The sequence below is a fragment of the Lissotriton helveticus genome (genome assembly GCF_964261635.1).
Source record: "Lissotriton helveticus chromosome 1_1 unlocalized genomic scaffold, aLisHel1.1 SUPER_1_unloc_16, whole genome shotgun sequence".
Classification (NCBI taxonomy): Eukaryota; Metazoa; Chordata; class Amphibia; order Caudata; family Salamandridae; genus Lissotriton; species Lissotriton helveticus.
In genome coordinates this window covers 2,093,615-2,113,775 of record NW_027611655.1, presented here as the reverse complement: position 1 = coordinate 2,113,775, position 20,161 = coordinate 2,093,615, and the positions used below count along the sequence as shown (strand labels likewise).

General features: G+C 46.3%; 1 pseudogene; it reads left to right on the top strand.

Moving 5' to 3' along the window:
• The first annotated feature begins 16,692 nt into the window (after positions 1–16,692).
• LOC144805627 (18S ribosomal RNA) lies at positions 16,693–19,603 on the top strand (annotated as a pseudogene).
• The last annotated feature ends 558 nt before the right edge of the window (positions 19,604–20,161 follow it).

The following is a 20,161-nucleotide window of genomic DNA, read 5'->3' as shown; positions in this document are numbered from 1 at the left end:
AACACATAAACCTAGGGCTAGGGAGGTATTTGGGGCATATCTTTGAAACTTATGAACTATATGACATATGGCGGACCCACTGTCGTATTTTGGCAGTCTCTGTATTAGCGTTTAGCTCAGCTACACAATCTTTTCCATTAAACTTGACTAAAAACGTACGGCAGCCATTTTGAATCCTTTGGCTTCCATTTTGTATGAACATGCTGCCTCGTGGTCAGCATGCCCTTTTGTCCTTCCTCGATACCAATGACCGTCTGCCTTGCCCAGTAACAGGCTATTTTTAGTACTGGTCAAGCACACATGCGCATTACACTCCGACTGGTCATCTCTAGGAATGTCCTCCCAAACTGACCAGTGCTACTAAACTCCTCCCACATGTTGGCTGTGTTCCAAAAATGACCTTATATGTATCTAAAACTGTGTAAAAGTGTAACGCCTACCTTTTTATTGCTATTAAATTGTATAAAAGAGGTCGCGCACCGATGTTCGGTGTGCTACTTCTTGCATTGCCGAAGGGTGCTGTAGGAATGTACCACCACCCCATGGGGTCTTAATAAACTTGTTTATTGCATTTTCCAGTGTCCGTGCCAACTTCTATTCAAAGGTGTTCGAGAGTTTAGCAGAGTATGTAGGTCTGTTTGAACCCAAAACACAACAATTGGCGACCACGAAGGGACTCATCGGCGACTCAGATGCCCGAAGGAGAGGTTGTGACGAAGGATTGGAAACTCGCCATGGAAGCGATCGCTGCCATTGAGTGACCCGAGTCTTGGCACCCACGGTGTTTTTTCCTTTCCTTCTGATCTGACCTTCCAGGTGGCGCCGGTCCTCGACTGAGATTCTGATCTTGGATTGTCGTGTAGTGCCGTTTGGCTGATTCGATTAAAGAACTTGGCATTTGGACCTTGGACGTTTGAAGATACTTGGTAAGCTTATGATTAGTAAGGCAGTCTATTGACACTTACTGTGGCTTTTTGAATTTGAATTTGAATTTGTTGAGTTAGCTAACGTTTGGATCTCTGAATTTGACTTATATGTGAAGTGCACCTCACATAGGCAGGCATGTAGGGATATTTCTCTGATTTTTGTCTTTGTTTGAGCAGCACACCGTGTATGAAGCACATTAAACACCATTTTATGTAGTATCACGTTTTCGTGATATTTTTGAACATGCCTGTTCTCAGCACACTCCGAGGAATGTGCTGCTTTGGAAATGGTACCACTTATCGATTAAATAAATCTCAGCCGGCTCCCCCAGAGGGGACCCCCAATCGTGATATGTATGTAAAATTTGGCATTCCGCCAATAATGTATAGCACATTATGGCACAAATATACCAAAGCCGACCGAGAATTACAATGGCCACTACATGGGTCATTCGATTTACGAAAGGTTCAAAATGTAGAGCAATGTTTGTTTCAGCGTAGGTCTAGACAGGATATGTTTGATTGTGTGCGTATGTGGGAGAAAGAGGTGCGCGAATGAATGAAGCGTGAGAAAGCCTTGGCGGAGAAGGTGCAGCGAAAGGCTGCGCGTGATAAAGCTTTACAGCTACAGGAGAAGGAGTTGCAGGAACAGAAAGAGAGGGAGACTCGAGAACGTAATTTACAGGTTGCAGGTCAATTCCCTATCCGACGTCCTCTTTATCCTGTCCTTACTAATGAAACAGATGATTTTTCATTACTAGATCATTGTCCGCCTCCGTACGTCGCACCTACGGCCCCGGATGAGGAATTGGATGAGGACGATCAGAATACACAGCGTACTAGGTTATCTTCGGATCGAACTGCGGAATTGCGTTCGTTTGCACGAAAACTTAATATTAATACTGTAACTGTTTCTGAGATTAGTGAGCACATGGCAAAATGGTCCGATAAGTAGCGATTGTATTTTCTAGATCATTTTGGAGATGAAGTTGTTGAACGATTTAGAAAGTATTCCGCTGAGTTAGAACCTAAGGATATATCAAAGGGTCGTGATAACTTTCGTAAAGGTCTTTTTGCTCTTTCAGATGCGGATGAGTTTTTCAAGCGCCTGGTTCAGCTACGGAATGAGGCGTCCCGGCTACGGGAGTTGGAAAGGAAATCGGGTTCGCCTGCGTCCGGATCGACGGAATTATCCAAAGAATGCTCTATCTTTGGAACAGATAAGAATGCTGTGATTAATGTTAAACCTATGCGAGAAGCTGCGCCTTTGTATGTCCCTCATAAGGGGGATGGCACAGATGACGATAAAACGTCCAAAGATGCGAAGGGTTATTTTATATATAATTGGGTTTATACGCCTTGGAATAGAGCTGATGTTATGGCGCTTAAGAATGCTTTGCCTGATCCCCGTAAAAACCCCGGCGGCTTTTTATGAAAGCGTCGAAAGTGCTATTTCTTCGTGCATTATGATGCTAGTAGATATTGATCTGTTCTTTGGGCTAATATTGCCCCGCGATATGTGGAGAGCGATTCGTAAGTTTAATGATCAAACAATTCTTGGGGCATGTTGGAAGGATATAGCCCAAGCTGATTTAGATAGGGAACCAGCATGTAAGCCATGTCAATTAATATGAGACCTTCCAGGGGCTATATTGAATAAATTAAAATTGATTGGACCATGTTGGCTTCTTGTAAACAGAAAGCGGACGAATCGGTCTCTGATTTCTTTTCTCGCTTTGAGGAAGCGTTTCATGATTACAGTGGTCAATCATTAATAGAAGATACAGGCAGGCACTTGTTTGTTGATAAGTATGTGGCTAATCTCCTACCAGAGATTGCAAAACGATTAAAGGCGAGTGAAAGTTCATGGACCACAGCAAACCCTGCTTCTTTAATAACTATGGCTCAATACTATGAACGACAGGAATTGGAGGCAAAAGAAAGTAGTGATAAGAAAGCGAAGGATTTGAAGACGAAGGTGATGTTAGCTCAGGTTTATGCTACGAGAGGGAACAATAGAGGTAGACGAGGATCGTATAATGCGCCTCCTACCCATTCCGACATATCTGAGGATCAGTGTGCATACTGTAAACAGTTTGGACATTGGATTTCAGATTGTCCGGTGCTTCGAGAACAGCGTAATCTGCGTGGGCGAGGAAGTGGAAGGTCTAGGAATAATTATGGAGGCTCGAGGGGTGGAGCGAATGATCGTGGAAGGAATGGAGCAAGGGGTCGTGGACAGACAGACTATAATACGTTCGATCACCGCAATCAATACCAGATGAATGAGGGTGGCTCTTCTGAGTCACACGACAAGCGTCATGCATAGGATTGCGTCATGCATAGGATTGCGTAGGATGGGGTGTGGAATCGGTTGAGGTACCAGTTGATCAAAGGGGTCCATATATAGAAGCACATGTCTTGGGTTCTACTGATCAGTTTCTGGTCGATACAGGAGCTACTCGTAGCGCTTTGTCCAAACACTTGGTTCCAAGGGCTCCCCTGTCTGGCGAAATAATTTCAGCTATAGGGTTCGATGGAACACCTACTTTTAGCCCACTGTCTCAACCTGTTACGTTTTATGTTGATAAATTTGCTGCCCCATGTCCATTTTTGCTGTCCCCAAACACACCAGATAACATTATGGGACTGGACTTGTTAAAGCATTTTCGAGCTACTGTCCGCTGTGCTCCGGAAGGGGTGCGGGTTGTGTTAAATGAGAATTACCCGGAAATTGAGCGATTGTGCCTTCTTCATGAATCCGAAGTGTTAGCCTCCCTACCAAAAACGTTGTGGGCCACTTCTAATACTGATGTAGGGCAGATGATTATTCCTCCAGTGCGAATTACTGTAAAGGAGGGCGTATCTCTGCCACGTGTTCCCCAATACAAAATATCCAGGGAGGGCGAAATTGGATTGACACACATTGTGAATGATTTGATTACGGCAGGGGTGGTTGAGGAAGTCCCCTATAATGTTTGTAACAGCCCAATTCTTCCGATCCTTAAGAAAGATACAGATACTAAGGTTTACCATTTTATCATTGATTTGAGGGAAATTAATAAGATAGTAGTGCCCCAGTACCCGGTGGTGTCTGATATCACCACCTTACTTACACTGGTCCCACCAACGGCAACTACTTTTTCGGTCATTGACCTAAAGAACGCCTTTTTCGCGATTCCTGTACATCCCGACAGTCGATATCTTTTTGGTTTCACATTAAATAATAAATCGTATAGATTCTGTCGAGTTCCTCAAGGTTATACAGAAAGTCCTAGCATTTACAGTCAGGCTTTAAAACTACAGCTTGATTCTTTTGAATTGCAGTCTGGGGTGGCTCTTATTCAGTATGTGGATGACATTTTACTTGCAGCAGACACACAGGAACAATGTGAGGAGAGTACTTTTTCTTTGCTTTCCTTTCTTGCTAAAAACAATCATAAGGTTTCGAAGAAAAAGTTACAATACTGTAGACCCAAGGTGACCTACCTCGGTCATCTTTTGTCTAAGGAGGGCCGTGCATTGACATCAGATCGAATCCAAGCAGTTCTAGATACACCAGTCCCCCGTACTCAGAAAGATGTTCGTGCTTTCATAGGTCTGATGTCCTTTTGTAGGCAATGGATACTAGGATTTTCACACATTGTTAAGCCTTTGTTAGCATTGTTGTCCAAAGATACACCGATTCCCATTGAATGGACGGATGAATGTCAGAATGCTTTTGAACAATTGAGACAAGCTCTTTGTTCTGCACCAGTGTTAGGTACACCTGATTACACGAAGATCTTTACATTGTACGTACACGAGAAAGATGGGTGAACGTTGTCAGTCTTAGTGCAGACACACGGAGACAAGCAGAGACCTTGTGCGTACTTCTCGGCGGTACTCGACCCTGTGGCTCGAGGACTGCCTGGATGTTTTCGAGCAGTTGCAGCAACAGCAGTAGCTATACGACAAAGTGAGGGAATAGTTTTGTCACACAAATTGTTAGTGTTAGTTCCCCATGCGGTAGATGCTTTGTTGAACCATACGAAAACACAGCATCTAACCAGGGCCCGCCTAACAGGATATGAGCTAACGTTGTTGGCGCCGCACATCACATTGAAGCGATGTGCTACACTGAACCCTGCTACTTTATTGCCGTATCCTGTTGCTGAGACCCAGAAGGAAGAACAACATGACTGTGTTTTTCTGACTGAGGAACAGACAAAGGGTCGTATCGATTTACAGGATACGCCATTCCCAGATGTAGATGGGGAATTGTGGGTTGACGGGTCGTGTGTGAAGTTACCAGATGGCACGACTTCCGCAGCTTATGCGATCACGACACTCAAGACAGTGGTAGAAGCAGCACGAATACCGCAAAAATCGGCCCAAGCAGCTGAATTAATAGCCTAAACGAAAGCATGTGAGTTAAGTGCGGGATTATGAGAAGTGTGGCTCACCGGTTAGAAGCGGCAGACCCTGAAGCAGAGGTCGGCCCGGGACCAGGGTTCAATTCCCATCGTGGCAGGGTCTTGGGTCAATATCCGCGGACTCGATAATTCTCGCCTAGGTGCCTAAGCTAACCATGGGTCCCACTCTGCAACTCTGGGCAATAGCTTGCTTAATCTCCACAACGGCCCTATCAGCGCCGGGGATGCCTGGCTTCACCTTGGGGGTGCCTAGGAAAGACCATCTCACAGGGAAAGCCAGGACGGGTTCCCCAGCGGTATACAGCGCCAGGACACTCCGAGATGGAGTAACAGTACGCTTTACAAGTATACATTTACATTTATGTGTGAATATCTACACTGATAGTCGTTACGCTTTTGGAGTAGTGCATGATTTTGGCCTACTCTGGAAGGAACGAGGATTTTTGACTTCACATGGAGTGCATATCATGCATGGAGAATTGGTACGCGACCTCTTGAAAGCACTATTATGTCCAAAGAAAGTAGCAATAATCAAATGCAGTGCACACAAAAAGGTGACAGACAAAATAGGACAAGGAAACGCTTTTGCAGATCGCATAACGAGAGAGACTGCCATGTTACAAAATGACTCTCCCATGTTTATGGTGAGATCACAAGCTGAGCGATGGCATGATGCTAGAGAAGAAATATTAGACATACAGAAATCAGCATCTGAAGCAGAACTTGTAATATGGGCAACTGAAGGAGTGTTGGATGATGAGGGTTGCTGGCGTAGCAAAGACATGGAGAGATGGAAATTACCTACTGCCTATTTACAAGCAATGGTCCAAATGACACATGGGCTGGCGCATGTTGGAGCTCTTGCAATTACTAAATTGCTTGCACGGGTTTGGGAACATCCTGAGATTGCTAGCACGGCTAAGAGAGTTGTTCAGACCTGTCTGATTTCTTTACAGCATAATCCTGGAAAAAGGACTTATACTCCGGAAGGAGGGTTTGTTCCACCTACTGCACCATTCGAAGTACTGCAAATAGATTACATCCAGCTGGAGCGCTGTAATATCCTCAAGTATGTCTTAGTGGTGGTGTGTGCCTTCAGTAAATGGATTGAGGCTTACAACACGAAAGATAAAACAGCACTGACAACAGCTAAGGTGTTACTCAAAGAGTACTTCCCGCGCTATGGTGTTTGTAAGTTTTTGTGGAATGACATATGGTCCTCACTTCAATGGGAAACTAGTGGAGTACGTCCTGAGAGGATTAGGAATAAAACAAAGGTTCCATGCTGTGTTTCATCCACAGTCATCAGGTTTGGTAGAAAGATACAATGCAACCTTGAAGTTGAAGCTAGCAAAGATCGTGGCATCCACGTCTTTGAAATGGCCGGAGGGTTTGCCTTTGGCATTGCTATCCATTAGATCAGTGCCACATTCCCGATCTGGCCTCACACCCTATGAAGTGGTGTTTGGAAGGCCTATGAATATCTGGGGAGTTCCTAAACCTCGTTTGATACATGATGTGCCCTGTGTAATGATGAATGACTATCTGGCACGATTAACAAATGATTTACTTTCTATTCATCAACAGGTTCGAGAAGCGCTCCCCGACAGCTCCGCTGGAGAGGCTCATGATCTTCGCCCCAGGGACTATGTCATGGTGAAGATGTTTGAGAGAACCAGCAGTTTGGAGCCGAGATGGCGTGGCCCTGAACAAGTGCTGCTTGCAACCCGGACAGCTGTGATAGTCACGAATAAGAAGCGGTGGATCCATTCTACCCATTGCCGTCGTGTTTCTCCAGGTCTGGTAAATCCTGAAATACTGTCTGATTTTCGAGACATCTTGGTGCAGAAAAGAGCCCAGCTGTAACGTCTAATGAATTGGAGGGAGCCTTCCCGGACCACACTGTGTCTGATGGAGTGAAGTACAACCTACGTCCACGAAAATAATTTTTTCTTGCATTTTTGAAACTGGTTAGTTACCGTTCTGAGGTTTGTGAAAACGGAAGCCAGGAATATCAAGGGGGGGGAATCAGTTCTGTCCAGTGTAGCGACACCCGTCTTGAATCTCGGAGAAGACACCAGCGGCAGCCTCAGTCCTCAGCACTACCTTTTTATTTTTTTTAGTATTATTCTTGAAGAACTTTGTTTTGTGAACTATGGCACCTCGTTCAACACGAAATAAGAGAATCCTTGGTGCTGTGCTGTTCGTTTTGATTATGGTGGTAATAGCTTGGACTATAGAACAATTGTTTCCTGCACGAGAACACTTACTGCCTACCACTCCAAGCCCATCTGAACATTTTCATTTTACTTTGCCTTTTCATGAAGAAAGACATCGACAGACTTATTTGAATAACAGTTTTATTCAGATTTTGCACCACACTCACAATATGACCAACACGACCAATTGTTGGGTATGTGGAATGTTGCCTGGACATCAAAAGAAATGGGGAACACCACTTATTCCTCTCCCGTTTTCCCATAATGGTTCCTGCACTGCTTGGTACACTCTTCTTTTTACTTTACGATGGCCAACGAAAGGTGGACTACTTTTTCGATTAAATAAAGTATGTTACAATGATAAAGATGGCTATCCACAAGCTGAAGGAACCAAATTTGAGTGGGAAGAATACCGTCCGGACAATGTATCTACACCTCGTATTTTTACAAATCAAAGACTCATAAATATGTCGAATTTACACGTGATAACTGTTATTGATACCAAAGCAGATCTTTGCATTAGAAATAAAGGTACAATCCCTGTAGGCCGAAGTGAATGTAATATCACACTTACTTTTGATACCCTGAATGGCATTACATTTGTAGCTTCGCGTAATACATATTATTTGTGGGAACAAGGGATACCATCGTCTTCCTATTGGATAGTTAGGAACTTGTTGCATATCTTTTGTATTGCCACCTGTGTTTATTGCCCCACCTATGTATCATAATGACTATGTATTATATCATGATTTTATACTAAATAGAGTCAAAAGGACATTAGACATTGATGATGTGGATCAGACTGATACCTCTTTACAACAATATGTAGATTTCAATTTGGGATTATTTCCGTTTGTAGGAGCTGCATTCAACAGTAGAAAGATAAGACGGCTCACACGTGTTGTGGAAGCAGTTGCTAATGAAACTGCTTCTGCTTTAGGAAATATAACTGAAGAATGACAGATTACTAGAATTGTGACGCTCCAGAACCGGATGGTTCTAGACGTAATACTAGCTGACCGTGGGGGTGCATGCCGCGTCATCGGTAGTAGTTGTTGTGTGTACGTGCCAGACAATTCACCTTCTGTATATGATGCCATTTCAAAATTACATAAAAAAGCTGCTGAGATTCACCCAGGGAATGGAACATGGACATTCTCTAGTTGGTTCTAGACTCTACTTAGTACATGGGGTTGGAAGTTATTAACTATTTTGTGTATCATTATCGGAATACTCTTTTTTCTCTGTTTATGTATTCAATGTGGTCCTGCCCTATGTTCCGCATGTGTCACAATTTGTACCCCGTCCAAACGAGCTATTATCAAGCAAGAGAAAATGACTAATGATGAAATGATGAAGATGATGGCTATTAATATTGATGATGAGAAATTTGATTACTCCCGTTATGAGGTAGCTTTTGCTAAACGCTAAAAGGGCCGTCTGTCGTATTTTGGCAGTCTCTGTATTAGCGTTTAGCTTAGCTACACGATCTTTTCCATTAAACTTGACTAAAAACGTACGGCAGCCATTTTGAATCCTTTGGCTTCCATTTTGTATGAACATGCTGCCTCGTGGTCAGCATGCCCTTTTGTCCTTCCTCGATACCAATGACCGTCTGTCTTGCCCAGTAACAGGCTATTTTTAGTACTGGTCAAGCACACATGCGCATTACACTCCGACTGGTCATCTCTAGGAATGTCCTCCCAAACTGACCAGTGCTACTAAACTCCTCCCACATGTTGGCTGTGTTCCAAAAATGACCTTATATGTACCTAAAACTGTGTAAAAGTGTAATGCCTACCTTTTTATTGCTATTAAATTGTATGAAAGAGGTCGCGCACCGATGTTCAGTGTGCTACTTCTTGCATTGCCGAAGGGTGCTGTAGGAATGTACCACCACCCCATGGGGTCTTAATAAACTTGTTTATTGCATTTTCCAGTGTCCGTGCCAACTTCTATTCAAAGGTGTTCGAGAGTTTAGCAGCGTATGTAGGTCTGTTTGAACCCAAAACACAACACCACTACCCCTGCTTCAAATCTTACTCGGTGCCCGCGCTGTTTGGACATGGTTAGATTAGTGTTTCTTGTCGGCCACTGCCCACATGTGGGTGTCTGTGGTCACCATGCTCCCACAGCCACTTTCAGACCACAACCCTGTCCTTTTGAAACTCCTGAACCCACATGGCTGTTGCCTTGAATACCTTGGCGATTCCATGGCGATGCGCTCTGGAACCAGGTGTTCCATAGCGAACTGCAAAGCTCCATCCTTGAATGCTTCGAGATTAACTCTGAAACTGCATCCACACAAGCCACCCTATGGGAGGCCCTTAGGACATATGTCCAGGGGGAGGGGGCATGTATTTCCAAGCATGTGGGTATCCTAAGAGATATCCGCACACAACTCGGCTGAATTCAGAGGGAAATACGGGACCTGTAGCTTAAGGCAATAGCGGACAGGGCTCACCAGTTGCATAAAAGGGTGGAGCTCCTTACCAAATACTGGGACTTAGCAGACATGGACAAACACGTTCAAGTGCGTCGATCTGGAAAGGGAGACAGACCAGGTTGCTCCGTGGCACATATACTGCGCCGCAACAGGTCACTTAACTATGTGGTGGTGCTCCGAACTTTGTGTCATGGGTGTGGGCATATTATGGCTAGATTCTGGTCATAATACCAGGAATTATACGCTTCTCGTACCTCCTATGACCCCGAATCAATATCTTCATATCTCGCAGACATCGCAATGGTATGGCTTCCAGACAGCCAGAGGCAATTCCTGTGTGAACCGCTAACTTTGGAAGTAGTAACACAAGCAATTGATCCTTGGGCCCATCTAACACAGAACAACGGTTCCTACGACCTATGTGTCTGGATACTTCATGGGTAGGGCGCCCAGTGGTAAATATTTTTGTGGGGGGGTGAATGTGAGAAGGAGAGTCAGAGTCACACACGAGATGCAGTTATCAAAATAGACAATTTTACTGAGTGATAACATTTTTCACAAAAAACTTATACCTATTAGTGCACGGTTACTCAAGTGAAATAGAACCTTATAAAGGGAAAGAGGTGTGAATGAGTGGTAAGAAGGTTTCTATGTACAACAAACGACCACAATACAATATGTTCAGATCATCATTCAGTCCTCTAGAACAATGCTAAGGGTCCGAGAAGGTGGTTCGTTTGTAGAGAGTGTTGACGACGAGCAATGAGGGGGTATCATCAGGACCTTATGGTGTGGAACACCTGGAATAAAGTGATAAGGGACATTGACTTGAACTGCCAAAAGAGCAAACAACATTCTTATGGATAAGCCAAGGAAAGCAATTTCAGATTTTTTCATGGTGGCTGTAAAGGTAAGTCGTTTTTGGACGTTGGTGAGGTACAGATGGAAGTAGTGACAATCGGCTTCACATCCAGATCAAATCAGGAAAATATCATCTATATACCACTTCCACACAGAGAATATCTATTTTGATGAGTCAGGGCATATCTGTGTTCAACAGGATCCATGTGAATATTTGCCAAGTCTGCCAAAAAACTGCCCCCATCGAAGGGCCAGAACATTGTTGACAAAACTGGCCTTCAGAAAGAAAATAGTTGTGTTGAAGTGCTATCCTTAATAATGATATGATAATGTTTGCTGGCACTTGTGTGGGCGGTGTGCATGTGTCTAGTGTCTAGGATGCTCTCCTCCTGTTGGATGTTTGTGTACAATGAAGTGATAGCCAATGTAGCAAGCCCACCTGTGTCGGTGCCGAAGGGCAATCCTTGAACCAGATTTCTCATAAATGTGCTGTCTCTCACATAGGTTTCTTGTAGAGGTACAAAGCAGTTGAGAAAGAAATAGATGTATCGGCCTATTGGTTCAAGAGCTGACCCACAGCCTGATAGTATTGGGCGACCGGGTGAATTGGTGACACTTTTATGTATGTTGGGTATGGTGTATTAGACTGAGGTCCGCGGTGTCTCATTGTTGAGGTATTCAAATTCTTTCTTTGTTAAGAATCCCTGTTCTTTGTCTTCGATGGTCACTTTCAAAATTTCATTTTTAATAGTTGAGAGGGAATTTGATGTCAATTTCCTGTAATGTTTGGGGTCTGCAATTGCTTTGCTAATCTCAGTGTCATACTCTGCACGATCTTGGATAACGATTCCACCCCCTTTATCTGCTGGTTTAGGATTATTGAATGGTAGTTTTTTAGAATTTTTAGACTGTCCCTTTTGGGGAAAGAAGTATTGTAAGGAATGAAACACCATTCTGATTTTAGTTTATCTATGCATGTGAGAATCAATTTCTTGAAAAGTTATTAATTCTGGTGGCATCATTGAATTAGTAGAGTAAAAGGTGGATGGTGGTTTTAAACCAGAGACCAAGTCTTGTGTAGAGTAATCGTTATCCATAAAGTAAAACATATGTGAGAGACAGCACGTTCGAACCAGATGATCTTGGAAATGCTGTATTTCTGTTGATGGGCAGAAGAAAACACCTAGGGGCAATCACAGGAGACGTACCTTGAGGCAAGTTTGACTACAGGGGTCTCCCCTCCGTTTTCCTCCCATGGGGCATGTAGGGCTTGTTGCTGGGGCTTACTCAGAGCTCTCCTCTCTAGGGTTGAGTGTTACACAGGTCATCCCACCACTGGTACCTTCTCACCACAAAGTTAGTAAGAACGGAGCCCCCTTGTTTTAGGTCCTGATGAATGCCAAGGACTCATCAGGGCCAAACGGCAGAAACATGTTGACCGCACTCATAATGGTGAGGGGACAATAAGTTCCCCCATTCACTGTCCACCCTCGTTTTATAATACCATATAGCTACCTACCACGCTAAAAGTTAATTGGGTAACTATAATGGTTTTTAAACTTCACTCACTTTTCACAGGGCCCCACTTAGTTTAGAAGTGCATCACTGTCGTCAGGTGAATGCCCGCCCTCTACCAAACAGAGTTTCTAGAGGGTGGGGACTGCCGATGAAGAAGCATAACACCTGGTGGTGTGTGAGGCCAGTCCTTCACTTTTGTGAGATGTCCACACTCACAACTTAGTCTTAGAGCACCTTCCATCACTGTACTCGGAGCTACCCTATTTGTGTTGAACATTTTAGGTTGGAGGCTGGCCTGCTCCTAGCGCCCCGCACCTCCCCAGGATTTCCCTGGGGTTAGTGTGGTTTCACTCTCTATATCACCTTTCACAAAGGTCTGAATCAGGTGACTTCTGCCCGTGCCGACCTTCCGTATCTATGACCAAGGTGGGCGTTCCCTGGTTGGGAAGTAACCAACCCCTTACCATGATTGGAGGGACCTTACCCAAAGACCAAACAGGGCTGCTACTCCACTCTCACCGTGGGTGAGTACTATGGCTGGGCAGAATTGGCGTAATGCCACTACGCGGAATTAGGGAAGAAATGTGTGGAAAATTAGCGCACGTCCTGGTGCAGAGCCCCGGAGCCCTGCAAGGGCAGGCGGTAGCCCTACCGCTATTGCTCAGCTCGGGGTGGGCAGATGAGCGTCCTTTCGGTCCCAGCCATCTGGGCGCACCTTTCCCCTCGACCATCTGTTGCACCCAGTGCTTTCCAATGGGGCGACCAGATGGCCAGGCTGCCCTGGAAGTCCCGATTGTGGATCATTTGCCTCCTGGATCACAGCTTGGGCTCCAGGAGGTCAGGCCCGTCTGGGCCCAGGGTCCCCTGAGTCTCATGGTGCACACGGGTTCCCAGAAAGAGAGGTAGCTTTCCTCCGGATTAGCAGGGGCAGGGTATGCCGGAACTCCCCTCCCGGGCTGGCAGTTCTGTGCCGGGGACCAGATGGTCTATGCCAGGACAACATCTCTCCTACGTCTGGGGGCTCGCTCCTCCAGCCCACGCGTGGCAAAGTGCCCGGGAAGGGCTCCATGGGTCCTGTGCAGTCCTCCCCCGGGCGTCTGTGCCCGAGAGCTCCAGTGGTCCTCCCCGTGCCTGAGGCACAGCCGGGGTCCCCCAGCCCCCCGGGCCGCAGAGCCCCCGAGCCCTGCATAGGCAGGTGGGAGCCCTACCGCGAAGCTCGGGCGGGCAGATGTCCTTCCCCCTCGGCCATCTGGTCGCATGCAATGCTATCCAATGGGGTGACCAGATGGCCGGGCTGCTCTGGAAGTCCCGATGAGGGCTCATTTGCCTCCCAGATCCCAGCCAGGGCTCCAGGAGGTCAGGTAACTGTATGCCCAGGGTTCCCTGAGTCTCGTGGTGCGCACGGGTTCCCAGAAAGAGGTGTAGCTCTCCTCCAGATTAGTAAGGGCAGGGTATGCTGGAACACCCCTCCTGGCCTGGCGTTCCTTAGCCGGCATCTGGACGGGCCAGGACACCTCCCTAGCCCTGGGTCTGTCCCCGGGCCTACCGCATGGCAGGCTGCCCTAGATGGGGTCCCGCTGGGCCTCCCCCTGCTTGGCTGGGTTCAGGGGGAGCTTACCCTTTGCCTATGGGCCCAGGAGCCTCGGGGAGATCAAGGAAGGACTTAAGAGTGTTTAGGGTGAGGCTAGGTACAGGCACTTGTTTCCTGAAATGATTAAAGTTCTTTTTAAAAATCTATCGTGAGGTCAGGTATAGGGATCTTATGAACTTGGTACCATGGCTCCCCTTTGTAATAGTTTCCGAAGTCCTTTCTTGATTGCCATCATAGCATTGTGGCGCCCCTTTGTAATAGTTTTCGAAGTCCTACCTTGATTTCCCTACGAACAGCCATTTAAACGCTGCGCGCGTGAGCCTGGTTCACACCCCCAACTTCGAGTGGCAGTAAGGAGTTTGCGGTAAGTGTGTGCAGGGGAGAACCCCTTTTTTTAGCTATTTGCTATGTCTTGGGCACGCGAGTTTACTAGTCATTGATCGGTCTAAGGCTTTTGTCGAATATGATATGTATTGCTCGTTGGTATGGTGATACACGTAATAATACCCCCCTTTTTTTGCAACTCTTTGTGACTGCCCATTGCTCTTTAATTTCAAGATTGAGATGTGCCCTGAATACATAGTTTATATCTCGTACCAACTGGGTGCAAACCAGTATTTTATAGTGCCCGACTTGAATTTTTGGTGCATAGTTTATATCCTTTGCCAAATGGTTGTAAACTACGGCTGTGAACTACTATTTTATAGCACCTGACTTGAAACCGATTTAGTTTTTAGTCGTATATATCCTTAGGCGTCTTTGCACAGATATCAAAGCCAGCATAATACGGCTATGCTGGTAATGCATATCCATATTTATTTATGATATCATGAGGCTGTGCCTACATTAGCCACTAAGCCTTTTTTGTAAATCATATCTAAGACAAGTGGAGGATATACTGACCTTCTCATGTCCACATAGCGGCTTGTTTCTTGAGAGACCTTAATGGCTTCTCAGTTGAATAAAGCGATACAGACAGACACAGTTAATTCTCTCCCCCTTTCTCCTTAAAGCTTACTGCCGGGTGACATTGACAATTGAAGATTGAATCTCCATTCCCTGGTTGCATTTCTTGCATGAACACGAAGATCTGAAGCAGATACCTTACTTCGTGGTATTAATTACCGTTTTTAAGTAAGTGGTCATCACAATGGCTTTTGTAGATGTCCCTATGAATTTAGACTGGCTGTTTATCTGAGTTTTTTGTTTACAGCAGACTGTGGATATGAACTTTCCTTGAGAGCGTTTCTAAACTAATGTGATCGCTCGCACAGTAATTTTAATACAGGTGAATAAAAAAAAAAAAAAACTTTTGGTGTTGGTAGCCTTTTTCACTAGGGAGGGGGATGAAAACTTTTTTCTTTTGCTTTTCTTTTCTTCCTCTTTTCCTTTTTTTCAAGGGAGTCCAAAACAGTAATTTTGATAAATGTATTTGTAATTACAGAAATTGCTTGACGCTCAGTGAACAATTTTGTCCTGATGATGACCGCCCAACTAAACAGCGGTTGAAACGCCGTTGACGCATATGTGGCCAATCAATTTCAAAGGACATATAATCCTTGTATATGTTGTATCGTTATTGTAACATATTTGTTGTTTGCCACCCTGTCTGGTCCTTCTGTGATGAATTGTTTTGTATACCAGTAAATATTTATCTGAGCGTGCTTATCTAATTCTATATATTTATAATAAATTTGTGATATTTTCTGAAAGATTTTTTCTGAGTTATCTGATTTATGGTTCTCCCTGTTTCTTCTTTTTCTTCCTTCTTTCTTTTATAAATGAGAATTTGTCCTCTCTTTAGTTGGGGCACAGAGGGACCAGATGGCTTCCCTTTCGAGCCCGGCTATCTGGTCGCACCTTTCCCCGCCGCCATCTGGTTGCATGCAATTCTTTCCAATAGGGCGACCAGATGACAGTCTCGATGAGGCTTGATTTGCCTCCCCGATCCCAGTGAGGGCTCCAGGAGGGCTCCAGGAGGTCAGGCACATTCACGCCTTGAGTCCCTTCTGTCACCTTGTGTGCACAGATTGCAAGAAAGGGGGGGTAATTCTCCTCTGGATTAGTAGGGAGAGGGTCAGTCAGACCTCTGAGTAAGCCAGCATACCTCCTGCGCAGGACGGCCTGCCAGGGGATGCCCCAGCTGTACTCTGATTGATTGGGCACTCTCAGTCCATTTAGGGATTGACTGCTTGGCCAGCCTCTGGTGTTTTTCAAGCAAGGAGCTTCCTCTCTATTACGACAGTCCGACTCGAGGGCCTGCCGCCTGGCGGGAGGCCCTTCACCGTACCCAGCAGAGCAAAGGCAGAGTGGCCACGGCAGTTCATGTCCCCCAGTGGTCTGACCCGAGTGGAAGGGGTCGGGTGGCGACCGGCCCTCGGATGCTGCTGCCCAGCAGGCTCGAAGGCCCGTGCTCCACGCTGTCACCCCTCTACACTCAGCAGATTTTCACAGCAGCTCGGAAGGACCATTCTGAGGGGTGCCACTGCCAGCAGGCTGCTCTACCTGTGCGTCTCACTTAGGCTGCACCTCGGCCCACCTCTCCCTTCCAGGGGAGACAGCTGGGCCTGATGGTACCCAAGTGACCGCACCTCTCCACCCCTCCAGCAGGCTCCTTTCCCCAGCAGGCTCCCAGAGGGAGGGGTGCATAAAGGTTGCTGGTCAGAGAGATGGGCATGCGGACCCCTTAACCTACTCCATCCGCAGGTGTGGCTACCTGGTTGATCCTGTCAGTAGCATATACTTGTCTCAAAGATTTAGCCATGTGCGTGTAAGTACACACTGCCAAAACAGTGAAACTGCGAATGGCTCACTAAATCAGTTATGGTGCCTTTGATCGGTCCTTCTGTTACTTGTATAACTGTTGAAATTCTAGATCTAATACATGCCGACGAGCACTGACCTCGCAGGATGCATGCATTTATCAGACCAAGACCAATCTAATCACACCCAGCTGCTTTAGTTACTCTATATATCCTCAGTCCGATCGCACGGGCCCGTGACAGCGATGATACAATCGAATGTCTGCCCTATCAACTTTCAATGGTACTTTCTGTGCCTACCATGGTCATCACGGGTAACGGGGAATCAGAGTTCGATTCCAGAGAGGGAGTCCTAGAAATGGCTACCACATCCAAGGAAGGCAGCAGGCGCACAAATTACCCACTCCCGACTCGGGGAGGTATTGACGAAAAATAACAATACAGGACTGTTTTGAGGCCCTGTAAATGGAATGAGTACACTTTAAATCCATTAACGAGGATCCATTGGTGGGCAAGTCTGGTGCAAGAAGCTGCGGTAATTCCAGCTCCAGTAGCGTATATTAAAGTTGCTGCAGTTAAAAAGCTCGTTGTTGGATCCTGGGATCGAGCTGGCGGTCTGCCACGAGGTGAGCTACCGCCTGCCCCAACCTCTCGGCACCTCCTTGATGCTCTTGACCGAGTGTCCTGGGGGTCCGAAGCGTTTACTTTGAAAAAATTAGAGTGATCAAAGCAGGCTGGTCACCTGAATACTTCAGCTAGGAATAATAGAAGAGGACTCTGGTTCTATTTTGTTGGTTTTTGGAACTGGGGACATGATTAAGAGGGATAGCCGGGGGCATTCGTATTGTGCCGCTAGAGGTGAAATTCTTGGACCGGCGCAAGATGAACCAAAGCGAAAGCATTTGCCAAGAATGTTTTTTTATTAATCAAGAACGAAAGTTGGAGGTTCAAAGACGGTCAGATACCATCTTAGTTCCGACCATAAACAATGCCGACTAGCGATCCGGCGGCGTTATTCCCACCCAGCAGCTTCCGGGAAACCATAGTGTTTGGGTTCTCGGGGGGAGTGTATGGTTGCAAAGCTGAAACTTAAAGGAATTGAAGGAAGGGCACCACCAGGAGTGGAGCCTGCGGCTTAATTTGATTCAACACGGGAATCTTCACCTGGCCAGGACACGGAAAGGATTGACAGATTGATAGCTATTTCTTTTTTTTTTATATATATTTTTATTGATTATAACACAAGAGGAGAAATGACCATACTGGGTATCATACAGTAGAACACATTACAGCGGTGAATATGCAAATAGATGGAAGAAGTACATGTCAATTAGAAGGCATCTGAGAGTCAACAATACAGGCATATAATTAGAGCGAAACAGTACGTTACAGATCACAAACAGTCAACGTCGTCAGAGCCAGCCCACCCGTAAATCAGGATAATGGAAAGCAAATACTTGACACCGGAATATGAGAAACAGAGCGACCCAGGATAATACGCCATATCTCTTGTAAAAAGAAAAAAGGGGAAAGGAAGAAAAGGCCATAGAAACAAAATAAAGGAAAAACAAACCCCCCCATCCCCCCACCCTGCACCCCTGCAGATGGCTACGGCCGAACCCCACTAGCAGCGTGCCTGTCGCCCACTAAACTAAGCCCCAAGGAAGGGAAAAGATGGAGGAGGAAATATCATACAAGCTCCCGGACTCCCCTCCCCCCGTCAGAAGCAAACAACCCCTATCATCATAGATAGCGATTTAAAGAAATAAGTAAGGGAACAGATAGGGGAAGTTATAAAAAAACCCCGCCCAACTCCCGGAGCAATAGAGGCAGCAAGTCCCGTATCAAACAAATACATTGTATCGAACCCAGACAATAAAACTCCGCCCTGGCCCTTTCGATCCATCATACGAACACCACCCGGCAGAACCAAAAAAAAGTCATTGTATCGAACCCAGACAGTCAAACTCAGCCCTGGCCCTTCCGATCCATCGTACAAACACCATCCGGTAGAACCACCATATTAGCAGGAGAGTAAAAGCGTGTTAAGAAATTGAGGCGCATGCAGCCAGAGAGGGTGAAAAATGTTAAGTCTCGAAGTCCACCAACCATACGGAAGTCAATCCAAAAAGTACTGAAGGAAGTCTCCAGGAGTAAAAGAACGAATGGGTCCTTCATGGGTGATGGCTCTGTTGATTGTGCTAATTGTTCAGAGGACCCAGTCACGTACCATTTTGCTTGTGCGTCTGTTCGGGGTCCTCCCTTTGGGTTAATCCGAGCTTCGCGGGAAACACTGTTTGTTTCAGGTCTGGCAAAGAGCCGGAGTCCAGTCTCAAACACACAGTCTCAATCCTTACGGCCAGTTTGTGGAAAATGGCTTCCATGTGCGAATGAAGAGCCCCAATGGCGGTCATGACAGTCCTCAGTGATGGGAAACACTCCGTCTGATCCATCTCCACTCGCCCGATGACAAAGCAAATCTTTAACCCCGGAGGCCGGCTACTCCGGGGAAACAGGCAGGAGCGGGGTGGACGGAAACAACAGGCGACGTGTTGATTTAGCGATCTTTACACCGCCGCCGCGATCGGGGACCCCAACCGTGGACCCCAGGAGAGGCAGCAGGGTCCCCGAGACCTGGGCCCCCACCCACAGCCGCCGATACGTCTTGATTAAGTCCCTGCCCTTTGTACACACTGCCCGTCGCTACTACCAATTGGATGGGTTAGTGAGGTCTTCGTATCGGCCCCTCTGGGGTTGGCAATGACCCTGGCGGAGCACCAAGAAGACGATCAAACATGACTATCTAGAGGAAGTAAAAGTCATAACAAGGTTTCCATAGGTGAACCTGCGGAAGGATCATTAACGACGGAGCAGCCTGAGTGACTGACGCTGCCAGCCCAAACCCTTGGCCGCCTCCTGCAAGCACACACCATAGGCCCATGGCCCGGCCCTGCCCTGGCGCACCCGGCTGGCAGAGTGAACCGCTGCCACATGGGGTGCTCGGGTGAGGAAGAAAAATCAAAAAGGGGGGAGTGAGGAGGTGGTGCTGGATGGCACCAAGGTGGGCACGTCCTCCTCTTTTCAGAAGTACTACTTATCAATCGGGTCCACCTCACGTAGGGTGAGTGTATATCCAGATGTTAGTGGAATACACATTTTTTGTTAAAATACCCCTCACACACCAAAAGGGCCCTTGGTGTCATGCTTCATCATCGGGGTCTTCCCGTACCGCTGCGGGACGGGGCAGTGCTGCGACAAGCGACTACGCTGGAGCACCTTTAGGTGGGAGTGCTATGTGATTGGAGTGAGTGTCAGTGAGGTCAGGAGTGATACAAAAAGTGATGTTAAAAAATACCTGGCCTAGTGATAAGAAAAAATGTTTAATAAACACTGGCTGGTATTATTAAAAATAAGTGTGGT